The sequence below is a fragment of the Aedes aegypti genome, chromosome 3, assembly GCF_002204515.2.
Source record: "Aedes aegypti strain LVP_AGWG chromosome 3, AaegL5.0 Primary Assembly, whole genome shotgun sequence".
Classification (NCBI taxonomy): domain Eukaryota; kingdom Metazoa; phylum Arthropoda; class Insecta; order Diptera; family Culicidae; genus Aedes; species Aedes aegypti.
This window is the reverse complement of record NC_035109.1, coordinates 102471536-102490819: the sequence shown is the minus strand read 5'-3', so window position 1 is coordinate 102490819 and position 19284 is coordinate 102471536.

Here is a 19284-nt window from a genome sequence, read left to right as displayed (position 1 = left end):
GAAGGTATTCGTCCATGAATGCTACATATTGCTGACGTAAATTGGAATCCCTATCCAATCTTCGTTCCGTACTGTAGAAACGACGCAAGGCGATGTCCCTTGACTCGCCAAGTCGCTGCAGTTTAACACCGTCCATGGGAAGACCAACGATGTATCTACCGTCTTCAGCTCTTTTGACTGATTCCTGATATTGTTCCTCGCAAAGCGTCTCTTCAGGTGAAGATTTGATTTGATCTGCGACCTCTTCGCATTCCCAAAACCGTGTGAGTAAGTTTTCAAGACGATCCTTCACCGAAAGATTACAGTTGACCTGGGATATCGCCTTGGGCATTGCCATGGTGCCGCACACCACCCAACCAAACACCGAATCGATCAACGTGGGCATATTGTCTCCGAGCGATATTTTGCGATCGATATCGAACAAGCTAAAGAAGAGTTCAATACCTAGAACCATGTCTACTCCACTTGATTTGAAGAAACCTGGGTCCGCTAGCCGTACGCCTTCAGGAATGACCAATTCCCGAGTATCCACCGTAGTAGTAGGAAGGTTGACGGTTACCTTCGGTAAAACCAGAAAATTCACCGACCGAGCGAATGATGAAACCCTTGATCGAACCTTGATCTGAACCTGATGTTTCACCAGTGATGTAGTTTGACCGATTCCTTGTACCCTGACGTCAGTCTTTGATCGAACCACCTTGAGAAGCTGACAAAGCCTTTCCGAAACAAAGTTGCATTCGGATCCAGAGTCCAAAAGCGCACGCGCTCCGTATTGGTTGCCTTCGTTGTCCTCGACAAGTATTAACGTTGTAGCCAAGAAAACTTGCGATGCTGCCCCTGCCGCATTGCATACAGATATCTCCGAAGTCGCCACGCTCGCTACTGTATTCGTTCCAGGACATGATGGCTCTCCGTTATCTGGAGGACAATTTGAAGCACTATTTCCAACCGTAGAAACAGTGTCCGCATTTTGCTTGAAGCAAACGAGTGTATGATGTCGCCCCTTACATGTTCGACAGGAGTACTTCGACCGACAATCCTTTCCTTGGTGTCCAAATCTGAAGCAGTTTCGGCATAACGAGTGCTTCCGTAGCACACCCTCGCGATCCCTAACTGACAGTCCTTGGAATGCCGGACAGCTATACAAGAAATGGTTCTCCGAACAGCATACGCAACTGGTAGATGATTGTGACGTAGAATTGAAGCTAGCCTTCACCACGGCCCTCTGCCGTGATGCATTGGTTGATGAAACCTTGGAGTCCGATGATCGTGCCGGTATCGATGCCAATACTTGTATACGACGTTGCAAGAAATCAACCAAATCCTTGAACGTATCCTTGTCCTTTGTAGAAGACTGTTCCTCCCATGACCGACGAGTAATAGGGTCTAATCGACTAGACAGCATGTTGACCAAAAGTAAATCCTTGTATTCCGCTACCTCAACAACCTGGTCAAGGGTCTGGACAATCCTCTCAAAACCTTCGACTAAAGTTTGCAGTTCCGAAACCGATTCCTTGGCAATATAGGGCATATTCAAAAGAGCTTGGACTTGTCGTTTCCTAAGTTGCTTGCTGTTATCGTAACGTTTAGTGATCAGGTTCCAAGCAACGTTGTAATTGGCTGCGGTAATTGCTAGAGGGTCGATTAATCCTTTGGGTTCACCCATCAAGCACCCCTTCAAATAATGTAATTTCTCGACATCAGGTAAATCCGTACGAGAATGAATGAGCGAAATGAATAAATCTCGAAAACTAATCCATTCGTCTATATCTCCCTTGAAGGTTTGCAATTTGATCTGCGGTAACCTAACGTGTTCCGATATGTTCAACGTAGAGCTGTCATGGACATTAGTTGAATGGTCCATTGCCGCTCGTTGGATCTGCTCTAATTTCTCCAAAAGGAATGCCTTAATGTTATAATACTGAGCGCTAAACTGCTGTCTTTCCTTAGCATACCACAACTCATCTACCTTGCTTAATCTAACCTGAATCTGAACTGCGCTAGTATCTGCTCTATATTTAGAGACGAAATGCTGAATATCATTGAACATCAGCAGGACCTCCTTGAACTTGAGCTGCAATGCTCGTAGGCTCGGTGACTTCCCAGCTCCAAGCATGATGATTGTTGGTTCTCACACGTTCGGGGAAAATCGAAAAAGATTCAGGTGTAGTAGCAAAATAAATGTCTAGCCTCGGCTAGACATATACTCAGTAAGACTGACCTGACGGAACAGTCACTTCGACCAAAAGGTTTCGAAATGCTGAAGAAAATCCAAGTCCAATTCCAAAATATATCCAAATCGCATTAGCAGTCCAACCGATCGATCAAGTGTCGCATCCACGGTGACGACTCGAACAGCAGTGATCAAAGAGTGCAAAATAAGCAATGTAGTATCCAAAATAAACCTAACTTCGGCAGGCCATATACTGTAGCACAAACCTTCACAAAAGCTACGGTGCGCTGTTGGCCTTCTCACGAAGTATAGTGCAGCAGTACGGTAGGTAAAATCAGTCCAAATTCAATACAATCTCGATCAAGCAAACATGTGTAAGGGGAAGATTCATGTAGTATCAAAATGAGTCGGCCTCGGCTGGCCATATACTGCAGTAACTAACCTTACAGGAAAGTTGTCTGCAAAATAGCAGAATAGGTACCGAATCTCAATCCAGACGTAAACAAGTTTTCGATCCAGACGTAAACAAGTTCTTTGTTCTCAGGGCTCATGCAGTGTGCAAACGGTCAACAACAATACCGGTCGAAGAGGATTATATAATTAAAATGTGTATATAGTCTGCAATGTCCAGGCTGGCTGAACACATACTATTGTTCACTAACCTGACAGACCATTTACGCTGGCCTCCTCTTCGATCGATGTGTTGTGCAGGCCTTCCGTATGGTGTTTCACTCGCCCGACACCAATAGCAAGCGATATCTCGATAGTCCGACGAAGCCGTTGCCGATGTAGATGATATGCCAGAGAGCCTCTCTCGGTGACCACGTTGTAATGATGACGTCGTAGCAAACGCACGTGCTCGATGTCCCGAAGTAGTCGAATGTTGTTGCCTTCGATGACGAATGATGAATATGCAAGGGTATCCCCGATGACGTAATCCTTGTTGCTTCCAGTGGTTCTCAACGCATAGGAAAATCGAAGTGTGGTGTTAGTACTTGCGCGAATTGCTCCGGCTGGACATATACATAGTACATTCATGCAGTTACCTTAGAAAATGTTACTGCCAACAGGTCCAGCGCAAGTCCGAAGTCCAATGATGTCTTCAAAGCGGTCGAATGTGAACCTTCCAATCCGAAAGAGTGTGTTCCAGGGCATAGGGTTGTTTCCAATCCAATGAATATTCCAGGGGATTTCCAGGTGCTTGTACGTCGTTGTCGTTGGATTCCGTATTACCAATAGAGAATAGTGTTAGAAGGAGTCCGGAATGTCCAGCTTCGGCAGGACATATATAGTAGCTATACTGACCTACACAATAGCCAACGGTGCTGATGTCCAAGCCAGATGTAGCGTCCAAGATGGTGACACCCTCCTATGTTCCTTACAGATGATGGCGTTATCCTTTGTATCCAACGACAATAGGCGACAATTGATGCGACAATTTGGCGGTTGCAAATGGCGTTCCAGCGGATGGCGTTTTGGTGATAATGAGCGGGTTTGTGGGTTCCAAGTCCTACCGGGGGTCCCTGATCCGGCTCGAAGGACCAACATGTCGGGGTGTATGTAGGCCTACCAACCAAACGCTTTCGATTCCAGGTAGAATTCCAATCGCCCTTCCTGCGATCTAATGGGTTTGATGTGGACTGTATGAGGATACACAGTCCCGACACTGGCGAATTTTCCACAAAACCGGCTCTTCCTTTCTCAAGATTAAATATAACTTCACACGCGACGTACAGCAATTACACCATTTATTTGGACGGAAACAACACTCTACAGTTCACTTTTATTGCAACTTAAACTCTAACATTGAAACTTACGACTAACAGTTTAAAACTTAGACTCTAACATCGAGTTTATGTGACCGCGCGATCGGACTATAAGGAGCTAACTGATCTGCCTATGCATCTCTCATCAACCAACTAACCCATTTGTTCGATCTCTGAACCTAACTCCGACACCCGAACTATCTACCTGACGTCATCGATTCGAAACGGTTCAGGTACCGAAGTAGTCATCTCCCAGTTTTCTCCCAATTTCTCTAATTCGTAGGTTCGAAGATCTCACCAAGCAGAGCCAGTTCCATAGGTGTAGCTAGGGGTCTTATTCCTCGTAAACACTATCCTTGAATTCATTAAATTCTTGCTCCTTTGGAGTATGAAAAGATTGTTACACGAAGTTCAAGCAAGTGCCATGCTAAGGAAAAACAAACAATAAAATATTGATGCAGGTGGATGGACAACGGAATGACGAAAAATAAGTGATTATTTATAGATGAATGGTTACAAACTTTAAATGTTCCACTGCCATAGACAATTATTATCAATTATAATTTTGAGAAAGCTGTTATGGTGCATCCACTTGTACACCATAAATGCAATAGAACTACTATTTTTTGACAAATAACTTTAGTTCAATTATCCACTTTGCACTTTTTTTTTATCGAAATCTCATGAGCGAACGCGATCCAAGCGATATGCTTAGCGATCAACTGAGTCAATCCACTTTACGACAAATTTCTTCCCGCTGCCCTGTGTGACTTACTTTTCCGGGCACTTATTTACACTATGGAAAACCTTCGTACTTCTTCACTGAAGGATTTCATTTCAATCACACACCGTAGAACTTCTTTTTTTTTTAATAAAATTTTCTGAAATTCCCAACGATCGCATATACTTGACAACGTAAACAAAGTTCAATCCGTCGCACTGAGAAAAAAAATTGTGCGCATCAATGTGTGCGCTATGTTTGGCGTCAGGTTAACTTCTGCGTTCATGAGTCCTCTCATGGCGTAGTGGTAACGCGCCCTAACTAGAGATCAGGGAGTCGTGAGTTCGATTCTCACTGAGAAGACGTGTAACTTTTTCGCAAATCTTCACATCAATTTGTCCATCTAATCCAATTGCAAATTATATGTGATGTTTAGCTTTTCGGTAGTTCTTATCACCTTGATAGGGAGCCGGATCTTATTCTTGGCACTTTTGATTCACGTCGGCAGTGGATTTTTTTGAAAGCTACTGAGCTCATATTTGGCCATAATTTGCGTCGCATTGAAGTGCTTCTTATGGCAAAGTTTTAGACAATTCGACCTAGAAAACCCCCCATGCCAAAGTGAATCATGGACGTGCCAAAAATTATCCTTGATATCTAGCAGATTCCTAAGAATTCTGCCAGAAAGTCTCTATGAATTTCACCCAGGAATTGCACAAGAATAACGCAACTGAAAACAGTTGCGTAATGAGAAAGCGTTGCGTAATGAATCATTACATCATTGGTTTCAGTTGCGTAATGAGTGCAAAATATTTTGTTTTACTTCTATATTTATAATCATCTAAAATCTTGGGAGGGCTACCCAGGGGGGCTTCTATGGTAAGTTCATAGAAGAATGGTAGTCGAGAACTGTCAAAACGTATGGATAACGATTGAAAACGTAATTTGACGTAAACGTAAAATTAAGAAACTTTATAAAAAAAGTAATGAATAGAAATGAAGCGTAAAGTGAATAGATAACCACATTTAAAATAACAATGTAATTTTGAATTGATTTCCATGTACATTTTTGGAGCACGAAACTAAACGCAATATTGAGTCGTGCTTTATTTAATTTACACGACTTGAAAAAAAAAGTCAGGACGTGTAATTTTGAACGACACTACATTTTGCGCGGACAGCAACGAATCTTCAAATTGTTTCCTTTCCACTTGTTCTCACTTCTTCGGATCAATTTCTGCGGAAAAAAGTATATTATATATAGTATATATTAGTTGAAGTATGACTCAACATAGAACATACAAAATAAAACATTCTGTATGATTTCTCAGCGTTATCGAGCATCAGAAATCCGTAACTTTCGAATGATAAGTAAAGAATACGCTTCCACAACTTGAATAATTTTAAATAAATCGAAATTTGTGGCCTTTTCATGATTCTTATTTCGGACGTTTCCTCACTTTTCCGGACACTTTGATTCAAATTCCGAACAGCTCATGGAAATCATTAATAGAAAAGTGAAATCATCAGACGTCTATGGCAGTTGGACATTAAAAGTTTGCATAGATTTTTATGGAAAAAGCTTATTGAAACGAGCCTCGATAGTGAGAACTTTTGAACTGCAAAAATTGAAACATTTCGTGTGAAATGAGAGAGAGAGAGAGAGAGAGAGAGAGAGAGAGAGAGAGAGAGAGAGAGAGAGAGAGAGAGAGAGAGAGAGAGAGAGAGAGAGAGAGAGAGAGGGGAGACAGCTTGCTTAGATTGCGAGCTCCTAAAAGTTAAGGGAACCTGTCACCAACTGTCACTGGAAAACCACACATCCGAAAGGCAGAGCGTGAAAAACCTTCAAAATTCAAGTAAACTTAATTAAATTTTTGAGGTGTTTTCCGATAATTTCACATCTTAAAAAGTTGAATTCTTAAATATAGTTGTGTGTTAGCCAACTTTTGTTTTTTTTTTTAATTCATATCCTTTTTCATGGAAAACAACAAGAAGTGAATATGCTTTTAACCATATCAGTTCCATGAGCATGAGCATGAGCATTAGTGTGGGACAAAATTTAGATTCTCGCTCCAGTCCACTTTTTGGATTGCATTTAGGTCCCATAACAACTGTGCAAAATTTCAGCTCGATCGGAAAAACTATATTTTAGCGCCAGCCGTTCAAAGTTTGCGTGGGATTTACTATGGGAAAACTTACTTTTGCAAAGAAAAATCGCCAGAGGTCGCCCATTGACCTCTAAAAAAAATCTGAACACAGACCTCGATAGGTGTTTTTACGATGAAGAATATTGCCGAAGACCGCGAAACAATCCGACTCTTGTGAAAAAAGTTATTCAATGAAAACCTTTTGGCAAGGCGACGTTGATTAACACGTAAAGGAATAACAATAATAACAAAATCGATCAAAATTTCCGAATAGTCTATGCTTAATAACATTTTTCACAAGTATCGGATTGCTTTGCGGTCTTCGGCAATGTTGTTCATCGTAGAAATAACTATCGAGATCTGTGTTCAGAATTTTTATAGATGACAATGGGCGATCTCTGGCGATTTTTCTTTATAAAAGTAAGTTTTCCCATAGTAAATCCCATACAAACTTTGAGCGGCTGGCGCTAAAATATAGTTTCTCCGATCTAGGTGAAATTTTGCACAGTTGTTATGGGACCTAAATGCAATCCAAAAAGTAAACTGGAGCGACAATCTAAATTTTTCATATAACCGTGTCCCAGGCTAATGAGCATATATGACCGTACAATTCGTAGTTGCTACTCCGTGATTGACTAGAGCAATCGAAGTTGCACAGGGAATCAATGAATGGGGCTTGGGATTAGCTAACCATTCTTCAATGTGCACAAATCGAGAGCTCAAATTTTAAAAGTCAATAACAGCGCCGGCCAAGTCCTTACGGTCATCGGGGAAGGGAAGGAATGTTAGCTAGACAACCGTTGTTACTAGAGACCGAAGAATCTTCTGCATCTCCACAGTTGTCATGGAAAGGATATTGGGTTAGTGGGATAAGGTAAAGATCTGGGAGTCACCAGCGATTGGTGATGCGATCCATGATACATTCACGCCTAACCCGTTTAACGCCACTATTTATTCATGCCGCGCGAGCGATGCGCAACACGATTGATCCTGCTCACATCACCCGCCCCCGCAGGAACAAGCGACACGAGCAAAGGATCAAACACTATTCTTATAAGAACCATATCAGTTCCATTTCGTTGTGCACAAACCAAGAATTAAAGAAAGAAGTCTAAGAAGACAAGAAAACTGTCAGTGAGTAGTCTCCTCTCTCTCAGCTTTCGAGTATCCGCTATTCCAGCACTTAAAGCATATTTGATTAACACCATTTGATAACTGAATTTAATTTTTCTTTCTTTTCAGGTAACTGAATGTAAAACTCCTCCTTCAATCAACTGCTTTATACAAAGTATGTAAGATATATAACCGCACTACTATCAAGTACTAAACGTTCAGAAAACAATAACCTACCGAAATATATTCCTACAAATCCTACTCAATCTTCTACCATTAAAACATTGAGGTAAACAAAGAAAATAAAACACTTACCAGGAGCATTGGATTCGGGATATCCGTATTCCCAGATGATGTTCTGGTTCTTTTGGGCAGTTTATCATAGACAATCAGACCACGTCTAGTTTTTGCAGATCTTAGCTGCTAAAAATGCAGATTGTTTCAATGCGTACAAGTTTACCAGCATTTATGGCGATTTATTTGCTTGATTTGTTGCAAAATTCAAACTTTGTGTGTCCAGCATGATAAGTATTGTTTATAAAATTTTCAATGCTCAGAAGTTATTTTTAATGATTTAGAAGAGTAATGCATTTTGCCTTATAAAAGAAAAGTTTAGACTTGAGATTATAAGTATGTTTGCGAAAAAGTAGATTTATTCTTTATTTAATCGTCCGATTTGAACCAAATTATATCCTTCATAAAAGTTGAAGTCCTATTTTGCATGCGTGATGTTTTATATCATGTTAAATTTCATGTGAACATTAATAAATCCAGTATTTTACACAACTTGATAGATCTGTAGCTCAAAATTGGACGTTATGGAACATGTCTGCGAGCGTCATCAGATTCAGATTGCTCAAATTTACTAGAGACTTATACAGTTAAACCTCCATGAGTCGATGTTCCATAACTCGATATTGACTCATGGAACCATATTAAAAATCAAATTTCATGGTTACTATGATGGTCCCCTCAAACGGCTTTCCATAGCATTGCTGTTCCATGACTCGATATTTCCTTGAGTCGATGGTCCCTTCAATATCGACTCAATTAGGGTTGACTGTAATTTGATTTTTAAGATTTGCCAAATGTTAATGGGGTCCTAAAGCCCTGTCTTAACTTTAGTGCCAAAGCTTAAGTAAGGCCAAAAACACATGTTTACTCAATCGTTTAATGTTTTTCGTTTGTTTAAGTTCTGAAAACATTGTTTTAGTTTTTTTTTGGGTTTTGTCACACCCATTGGCTTAAACTCAAATTTTGGGTGTATTTTACTTTCCGTGTTTCTTCCGAAATGTCAGATAGGAACAACCTCAGTGTTAAAACTAAAACCCCTGTGGTGTTTTTGTCGAATAACCGAACGTCAAACATGATCTAAAGTGTAAAGGTTCATTTATGGACCCAATTTTTAAAATAAAGTTTAAATGTAATACAGCGGTTATTTGAGCGGAAAAAATTTCTGAATTAGTTGCAGTAACATGCTGTTTCATTAATCATTTTAGGACCCTATTGTTAAATGTTAATACCAAAAAAGAACTATCTACGTGTAAGGCGGCATCCACAAATTACGTAACGCTCGAAGGGGGGGAGGTGGTAGGCTCGAGCGTTACGACTCATACAAAATTTTAAAAATTCCATACAAAAAGCGTTACGGAGGGGGGGAGGGGGTCGAAAATTTCCAATTTTAGCGTTACGTAATAAATGGATGCCGCTTAAGATTGTTCTTCATATAAGGTTATGTAAATTTCAATATCAGAATATGATTGATTTAGTCAAGAAATTGATTGATAAGACAAACTTATTTTGTGCATCGCGATTTTAATGGCTTTACCCTTTACCAAAACATGAACAGTTGTAGAATTTAACCCTTTTTTATAACTAAATGACATGGGGACGGACCTTGTGTAGTGGTTAGAACACACGCCTCTCACGCCGAGGACCTGGGATCGAATCCCATCCCCGAGATAGTCACTGACAAAAAAGTTGTAGTGACGACTTCCTTCGAATGGGAAGTAAAGCCGTTGGTCCCGGGATAAACTAGCCTAGGGCTAAAAATCTCGTCAATAAATATAAAAAAAAACTAAATGACATAAACTTCGTTTGCAGTTGGAAAGCATTCTGTGAAATAACCTAAAGGATATATTTTAAATAATTATTGTTTTACGTCAATGTCTGTTTATCTGTGGCTAACCGACGAAAGTGCGGAAGATAAACATGATTGATGGTGAGGCATGATGCATTTTACTCGTCCTTCCAGCTTCCAGCTATCGATGTCCCACGTGTGTGGGACTTTTCCAGGATTATTGAAGACGTCACTCCTGGAGTGTTCCGCTTGCTTCTAGGTTTGCCGTTAGCGCAAAACAAACATCGAAATCAATACCCCACAATAGCGCGCAAAGATGGGAAGTTCCCACGAGAGAGAAGATTCCTCCACTAGATCAATAGACTGAGGAAGTCCAAACGGTAAGACGGCGACGTGGTAAACTCAAGAATGCCTCACTACTGCAAGCAGTCGGCAGAAAGTTTTTTCATTTCGCCTCTCGTCTCAAGTGGCAATGGGAATTGATGGAAAAGAATTTCTTCAGTATGGACTTGCCCATCGCAGCCATTCATCTTTGTGCAGAATCCTGGTCCTGGGTGAATTTCCTGAAGGATTTTCCGCTGCGTTTTACATCATTCGAATGACTAAGTTGACGACGACGGCGACGACGGTGGTTGAATTCGCAAGGGCGCACAGAGGAGAAATTTGAGTCAATCATGGTTAAAATTATTGTCAGCCTATAATGGTCCAATTGCCTTAATATGAACATTCAATTTGTCGTAGCGGTTCAGAATTTGTACAAGTGAAATGAATTCACTTGATTATAAGAGAAATCGCTTTCTAATGAACTTCACTTAAATATCTAAAGCATTTATCGTGACGATAGAAGATTGGCAAGATTTTTGTCAAAACATATTTCAACATGGGAAATTATATGTAACTCGGGAAGAGGGCTCAGAATCAGTGTTGTTCAGACTCATTTCCCCAAAAATAACATTTTCCGAACTACGAAGCCACGAGCTACTACAACCATGCTCTATCCTCCTAAGATAGAAAAGCAGATGGTTAAGCTTGAGTACTGCACACAAAATTGATCAATTTTGATCCCAGAGAGCCACAATTCAAGTTTCGGTGAAATGAAATGAGTGAGTGAGTGAGTGCGAATCGTTTCACCGAAACTTGAATTGCGGCCCACCGAGATCGAAACTGTCGGATCCCATGTGCAACACTCAAGCACAACCACCTCCCCCTCCATCTCAGGAATACAACGCACAGTTATAACAGTTCATGGCTTCACAATTCGAATTTCGGGGAAATGAGTCTGGTCAACACTGCTCAGAATATTTTCCAAAATTTTGTTTTGAATCTTCTGCAGAGCTTTTTGCCTTGTATTATAACATCTAGTCCATATTAGTACAGTATTCAACATGGCCAGCTCGAAAATTTGTTTGAAGATCAAAAGCTTCCTTTAAATGCAATGCTTCGATTTTGATAAGTGGATATAGGTATTTTAAATATATAAGATAGCTTTTCGAAATTGAAGATGTTCAAAACGAATAAACAAAATGTTAGTTTAGATCGTCTTGGACAAGTAAAACCTTCTTTTCGGAAAATACTGTGCAAAAACAATTCATTTGCTTGTAAACAAAAAAGGTTGGTAAAACGTTAGAAAATTCATAAAGCGGCTCTGTTTATTTTTTTCCTAATTTAAAAATTTAAAATTATGGCCATGAAATTGTACTAGTTGCTCCTGTGTAGGAAGAAGACACAAAGTCTCAGTCGAGCATAACTGCCCAAGTAGCACGCGAAACATCTTCCGAAGAGATACTTTTCTAAAATGGTTTCAATCGCGTATCAATAAAAGCATCTGTAACTTACCTGGTTCTAGTTCGGTTGCATATCAATATTAAGGCTCATAAAGTTTTATTGTCGTTCCAATGAATATGCATCTCACTCCTTGTTTGACGTTCAACATTTTTGAAACGACAAGATTTGCTGTAATTTTCCTTTGCAAATAGCAATGAAGTCAAATTTATCAAGATGTTTTCAGCAACTTTTCAAACAAACTCTTGAAACTTCTCCCAAAATGCCGGTTTTAATGTTATGTTTCAAATTACTTTCATTAACAGCATCCGCAACTTGCATTCAATTTTCGTTTCCATACCCACAACTCAAGAAGATTCATTCCAGTTGCGAAAAAGTTGTACTAAACTACGTGTATGACAGCTAGAAGTTTGTTTGTTTCTATCCAGTTGCAATATGGTTGAGCTGCACCTGACGTATCATCTAACAACGATAACATGGTCTAGCAACAGTTTGTTTGTTTCAAAGGTGTGTTTCATGTGTTGCGCGGAAGTTTTTGTGAAAAGTTTAGATTATTTCAGGCGTGGCCTAATTTCACCGGTAATGAACTTGTATTCCGAAGGGTGCAGTCAAGTTATAAGCAACAAGCTTTCATAAATGGGCCATGTGGTCGCTTTTATATTGCATTGGCGAATCAATTGTTCGAAGAGCTGGTGGAGTAGTGAGTAGAGGAGAGGCTTGGTGATCTTGAGGTTGGAAGTTCGATTCTCGTTCATATTTTTGTTTTCGTTTTTTTTTCTTTCAAGTATTTTGCAACAAATAAGCAATTTCGATATTAATTAAATATGTTGCAAACAGACTGCGCCTCTTGCGCTTTTTGCGTTGCTATTCAGCGCAATTATAAGTCATGTTTTCAACAATTGACAACTCTGATAAGTTTCAAGAGATAATTTTTTTCTTGAGTTGAAACAAACTGTGCTGCTTGGGTGAGAATAGCTGCTGGAGGAAGTAAAGTTTTCCTCCTTTTTTTCCCTCCTCGCAATCGCAATTCATCTTTAACACCACACCCGCACGACACAAGGCGCCACCATCTCGCAGTCAAAAGGTGGAAGTACCTACCTAGTTGCAGCTGCTTCTAGTATAGTGGCAAGGTAGCATTGCACAGAAAAGTGTCATTTGCACAAGCATTTGCACCTCTCCACAGGGGGAACTTTGTCACTACAAAGGCGCTTCCGAGAATGGCGGTGATTGAAGATTGGACGGGAATCTGGTGGAAAGTTGTCCTTTGAGCACGGGTGAACTTGAGCACGACTGATCATCATAGACGGATGAAGATGGTGTGCTAATGGGAAGCAGTCAAGCTGACACGTTTCTGATTATTTTCACGCCGTTAAGATTTGCGAGAGTTTTGATTTAGAATAAATGCAGTGCAATTGATGCCCATTAGGAAACAAATGTATCGAATTGCTTCTGGCGAAGCGAGGGTAAACGCTTCCTTAGTGGAAGTAGTGCGTTGCGAGTTTGGTCACATGAGAATTCCATAAATAACGCCATTATTTTTTTTTAGGGGAGATTTTCAGCCAAAGGCTGGTTCATCTATGCCCTCACGCCATTAAAGGCCCACACGCTACAACATACCTCAATTAAAGGAACAGTGTTCCTATCATTGATGCTGGGGTTGTTGAAAAGCAATTTTAAATTGAATTAATCGTGCGTTTCACACATATGAATGATTGAAGGATTTAAAATCTTTCGACAGATACTTTAAACTCTCATTTTTCATGATTTTATCAGCATATTTTCGCTGTTCAATTTGGTGCTCCACTAATGGTACATTTGTCCTACACTCTCGGCAACACTCGGCAACTTCGTTCTCGATACCTTCTGTCGCAGAACTGTGCAAAAAAGAACAAGACGAAGAAACTTATAAGTCCATTAGTCTTGACTGCATAACTAGTTTGTCGCTTATTGCGAGAGTTTTCAATTTTCCGTAATAGACCAGTTACAATTTTGAGCTGAAGTTTTGAGCTAATTTTTCTTCAGAATAGGGCTGAACTTACTGAAAGGTGGGGGTTGGGAGTTTAGTGACAGTGAAGCAAAAGTTCGTGCAGCCGATCTGAGACACGGTCATTGCTGGGATGTTGAATGAATTGAAATTAGCTTTCGCAAATCAAAGCATGCTGGGGCAGCTGAAAAAGTAAAATTTAGATTTTTTTTATTTTAGACAAGTGTGGGATCTTTGCAAGAAATCTAAACTCCTTTGAAAATAGACTACATTTAGGCGTTTTCGGTATTAGGCTATCGCACCCTTCTCTTTCCAGCAATGTGTATAGATAAACGACTTTTCACGTAAACCGTTATGCGACTGCTGGTTGTCTGGGTATACATTCAATACCACACAATGTTCGGGCAGTGCAACTATGCACCCTCCATGTTAATGACACTGCACGGTACTGTCAGTTTGTGTGACTTCAGACATATCTATGAGGAAAACTAATTCATTATTTTATGTCACGATTCGAAAACAAAACCACAGAATCGAATGATCTTCTGCCGGATTCGTCTCCTCTTTTGTGGACAATGTTAAAAAGAATAGACAAGGTTCTTCCATCTTAGACTACTAATCGCTATATAAGAAATGAATTTGTTGACTTAAGTATAACCTACAACATTGATGCTTTTAAAAATATTTTCCACTAGCAACACAATTTTAAAGGATTGCTTCCTTGTGATCATCTTATATCTTAGTTTTTCAACGTATTTTTGGCATGTGTTCCGATTTTCAGTCAGTTTACGTGATTTTTTGGTAAAACATTGTGTCTATTTGCAAAATATTTGTAAATAAGAGGAACTACAGGGTAAAAATTAACATGAACCTTTTGTTTGACTAAATAAATGTATGAATAACTCAAAATTATGTCCCTAATTAGTATACTAATAATATAATTAATGTTTCCAGCAATTACATTTGAAAAGACTATTGAAATATCGAATTTTTGAATGAGATTTACAGATACCGCAATAATAAGCAAAAAGCTATTTTCATTGTCCTATTATTGCGGTATATGCTTTTTCTCAAAAATATAGAACTTTTATTCAAAATTCAATATCTATCTGGTAACTACATCCATACTGAACTGATATACCCGCTACATATAAATGTTTTAGCTTAGCTTAGCTTAGCTTAGCTTAGCTTAGCTTAGCTTAGCTTAGACTGACTACACATATCAATGGTTGCTATTCCGTGATTGACCGAAGTCAGTGAAAATGCACAAAGAATCAACTAGAAGTTCGGCTGGGATTGGCCATAATCTTCTTCAGTGTGCATAATTCAGTGCCTCTATTTATACAGGGTCAATAACGGCGCCGGCCACGTCCTTGCAGTCAGGTGGGATTGGAGGAAGGAATGTTAGTGTGTAACCTTTGCTATTTGGAGACCGTGTTTGCCTCTGCATCTCCACAAAGGTTACTGGGAGGGATGTTTGTTAATGGGAAGGATCGTTGGGTCACAGGATTCACTTTGATAAGCGATTAGACCATGATAAATAATGATTTGTGAGATATATACATGCTTATTTGTAAATATAATATTTTCATTTGATATGAACAATTTCTATGTAGTGGAAAATAATGCCGACACTTGAGGTGACGAACCATTCAAAGTTTGTTGAACAAATACATAAATGTAATATTCCTATAGCTGTCAGGACGAAAGCATGTGTTATTATATTTTACTTACACAGTACCAAAAAATAATGTGATTTACGTCTTTTGGGATGCACATAAAAGAAGCGAGCCGAATGACGTAAATTTGTGTCGAGTTTCAAATACGTTAGTGTCTGATTCGGCAAATGTCGATCACAGTTCCATCGTTTTCGTGTCCTTTAACATTTAAAATTACATTTTTTTGTTCAATACATCTTCAAGGACACGTTTTTGTGCCGTTCCATCACTTACATCATGTGTGATTCAGTCATAACCAGAATTACGTCCAGAGTAATTTTCATTATTTTTAAGAGTGTATTTGAAAAGAAACAAAAAACTTGATTGGTTGGAACATCATAGAACACTCTTATTCTTATGCCGACACTTACAGTGGCGAACCATCCAAAGTTTGTTGAATAAAGTGAACTTTTCGCAAGTCTACACTTGTAGTGTCGAACCATTCCAAGTTTTTTTTTTAATTACAAAAATAAAGGTAAAAAGGGGTGTTCTGAAAATAAAAAAATGTGAAACATAAATAATTCATGAATCAGAGTTTGTGTCGACACTCACAGTGACGAACAATTCATAGTTTGTTGAAAATTCATAATTACGTCCCACAATTGTAACGATTAAATGTGCAGTCATACATATTTTAAAGATTAGAAATAGTAGCATGAAACGAGCTCACCAATTGATCCTTTATCCTTCACTGTGCAGCTACAATCCACTCTCAGCCTCACTCGTTTGCTCGGCTATATAAAAGCACTCAGAAAAAAAAGGCGCGCGACCCGAAAAGGAAAAAAATTGGCTTTCTTGACGCACTGCCCAGCAGCAAGCGTCAAGGTCAAAGGATCAAAACGAACTAACCGATCACGCCACTTTTTCACTTACTAGACCGACGCGCGACATGTTTGATCCTGCCTCCGTCGCTCGCCCCCGTAGGAGCAAGCGTCAAGGTCGATATATCAAACAGAACTAACCGATCGCGACACTTTTTACTTACTCTAACCGAACTAACCGATCACGCCACTTTTTTCACTTACTAGACCGACGCGCGACATGTTTGATCCTGCCTCCGTCGCTCGCCCCTGTAGGAGCAAGCGTCAAGGTCGAAAGATCAAACAGAACTCCATAACGGAGATTTTTAATCAAGTATGGATATGTTAAAAACATTTTATTTCAATAATAAATTAAGTTGCGTATAGAAATTGATGCCCACAACTTCAGTAAGTTCTGAAGACCTTTAAATTATTAATATTCATAGTAGTATACTTTTTGAGCCATATGAAGCTTTATGGATAGGAACGAGAAAGTTTGAAGAGAATTGGGTTACTATAGACTGTAGTTGATTTGGTAGATCATAAGGACCTGAATTCCAGGATGATTCGGATGACCTCCAATATCCAATTTCTTGTCGAAATTTGTGGACACGTCTGTTAAGGCTTAGTGATTGCCGTAAACCAACAAACGTAGGCATCAATCGCAAAAAAATAACATATGAACCTGTGTTGATTATGGCAAAATTCCTGATTATTCTGGAGGCTTGAGTCTTACTTTAGGTTAATTATGAATTTCAAAAATATCCTGAGCTTTCGCAACTTATTACAAATAACGGCCTATTCACATTTTGTATGAAAACATTTCGTTTCCAAATGATAAATGAGTTCTAAAAGGAAGTTTATGTGATTTTTACCCGACCTTACCCAGAGATGTTCTGGAATAACTTTGTCCACAATATTCTGGAGCTATACTTTCCCATCACTCATGAAACTGCAACTAATAATAAAGCAATCCTCAAAATTTCATTTAAAAATATGGAGTTATGCCCAAATACGAGCATTTTGAATTTTGTAGAGAGTAGTGTTTGATCCTTCGACCTTGACGCTTGCTCCTGCTGGGGCGGGCGATGGGGGCAGGATCAAACTTGTCGCGCGTCGTTCGCTCAGAGAAATGAAAAAGCGCCGCGGATCGCTAGCACTGCGGTACACGTTTTTGTCTCCAGCACCAAAATACCGCTATTCACTTAATTAAGGGTTGCTGAATCCATTGCCGTTTTCAGAAATATCATAGCACGTCTAGTTTTTGAGATATCGAGTGTTGAAAATGCAAAAAATGACTATTTCAGCCAACTTGCATGCAAGTTTGCCAGCTTGTAAGGTAATATATTGGCTTAATTTGCCACAGAATTCAAACTTTATGTGTATAACAATACTTATCATTAAAGTTTGTAATACTTTCGATACGGAAAAGTTATTTTTTGATGGTTTAGAGAATTGTTGTATTTTACCATATAGAAGAAACGAAGAATTTTGTATGGAGACTGCAAGCATGTTGAAAAAATCGATTTAATCGAAATTTAATCGCGCAATATCAATCAAATTATGTGTGAAATGAAAGTTCATGTTCTATTTTGCATGTTTGGAGGATTAGATTACAAAAAAGTTTGATAAATTGTACGTTAAATTTCATGTAAACATTAATAAAACCAGTGTTTTATACAACTTTGGCGACCTGTAGTTAAAAATTGTGACGTGCTGGAACTTTTCTGAGAATGGCACCAGATTCAGCAACCCCAAATTTACTAGAGACACATAATTTGATCCTTGAGACACGCAAAAATGTCAATTTTGTTACGCTGTGTAGTAGTGTTTGATCTATTGATCGCGTCGCTTGCTCTTGCGTGGGCGAGTGACGAACACTTGTTCGGCGTTTAATGCGATTATCGAATTATTTCGCGAATCCGGTTAGGCGTGATTATATCATGGATCGCATCACCAAACATTGGTGACTCCCAGATCTTTACCTTATCCCACTAACCCAATATCCTCTCCATGACAACCGTGAAGATGCAGAGGTGATCTCGGTCTCTAGTAACAACGGTAGTCACACTAACATTCCTTCCCTTCCCCGATGACCGTAAGGACGTGGCCGGCGCCGTTATTGACTTTTAAATTTGAGCTCTCGATTTGTGCACATTGAAGAATGGTAAGCTAATCCCAAGCCCCATTCATTAATTCCCTGTGCAACTTCGATTGTTCTGGTCGATCACGGAGTAGCAACTACGAATTGTACGGTCATCTATGCTTATGCTTATGCTTATGCTTAATACGAGCATTTTGAATTTTGTATGTCAGCCCCGTAGCCTACGGGTTAATGATCTATTGGTCCATGTTTCTTTTTAAAGATTTATCCAAGAATTGATTTAGAGATTTTATTGGAAATTTTTCGTGGAATCTGACGTGGTTTTTTTCTCAGAGTATCCCTACAGATTTGTTCAGAGAATATCTCTGCAATTAATAAGAAGAATCCTTCTTTAGTTACTATCCACAAATATCTTCAAATATTACATCAGAAATCTCTCTTTTCATTACTCTAGTAATTGAAGGGGTTAAGAGCAGAAGAGAGTAAGTGACAAATCCCTAGATTCAAAAAAAAAAGAATACATAAAAAAATGACTTTGAAGTTTGTTCAGAAGTTTTTCATTTCATACAAATTGTACCGGAGACACAAATACAAGCTAATTTTCTACCAATAATGTATTTTTTCTTGTTGGACGAAAAACTCTTTAAAAAATACCATCGGGGAGGGAAAGGAATGTTAGTGTGACGTTTATTGCTACAGAGACCGAGATTACCTCTGCATCTCCCAGGATTTCAGAGAAGTTTTGTTAGTGGGAGGGTTCAAAAGCTTCATCAGGATCTACCTTGGTAGATGATGCGGTTCATGTAGCCTCAATTTAAAAAAAAGTTATCTATCAGTACGTCGACAATTTTAATGTCGAACTTTTCAAAGGTGATTTTTTTCAGAAATTGTTACAA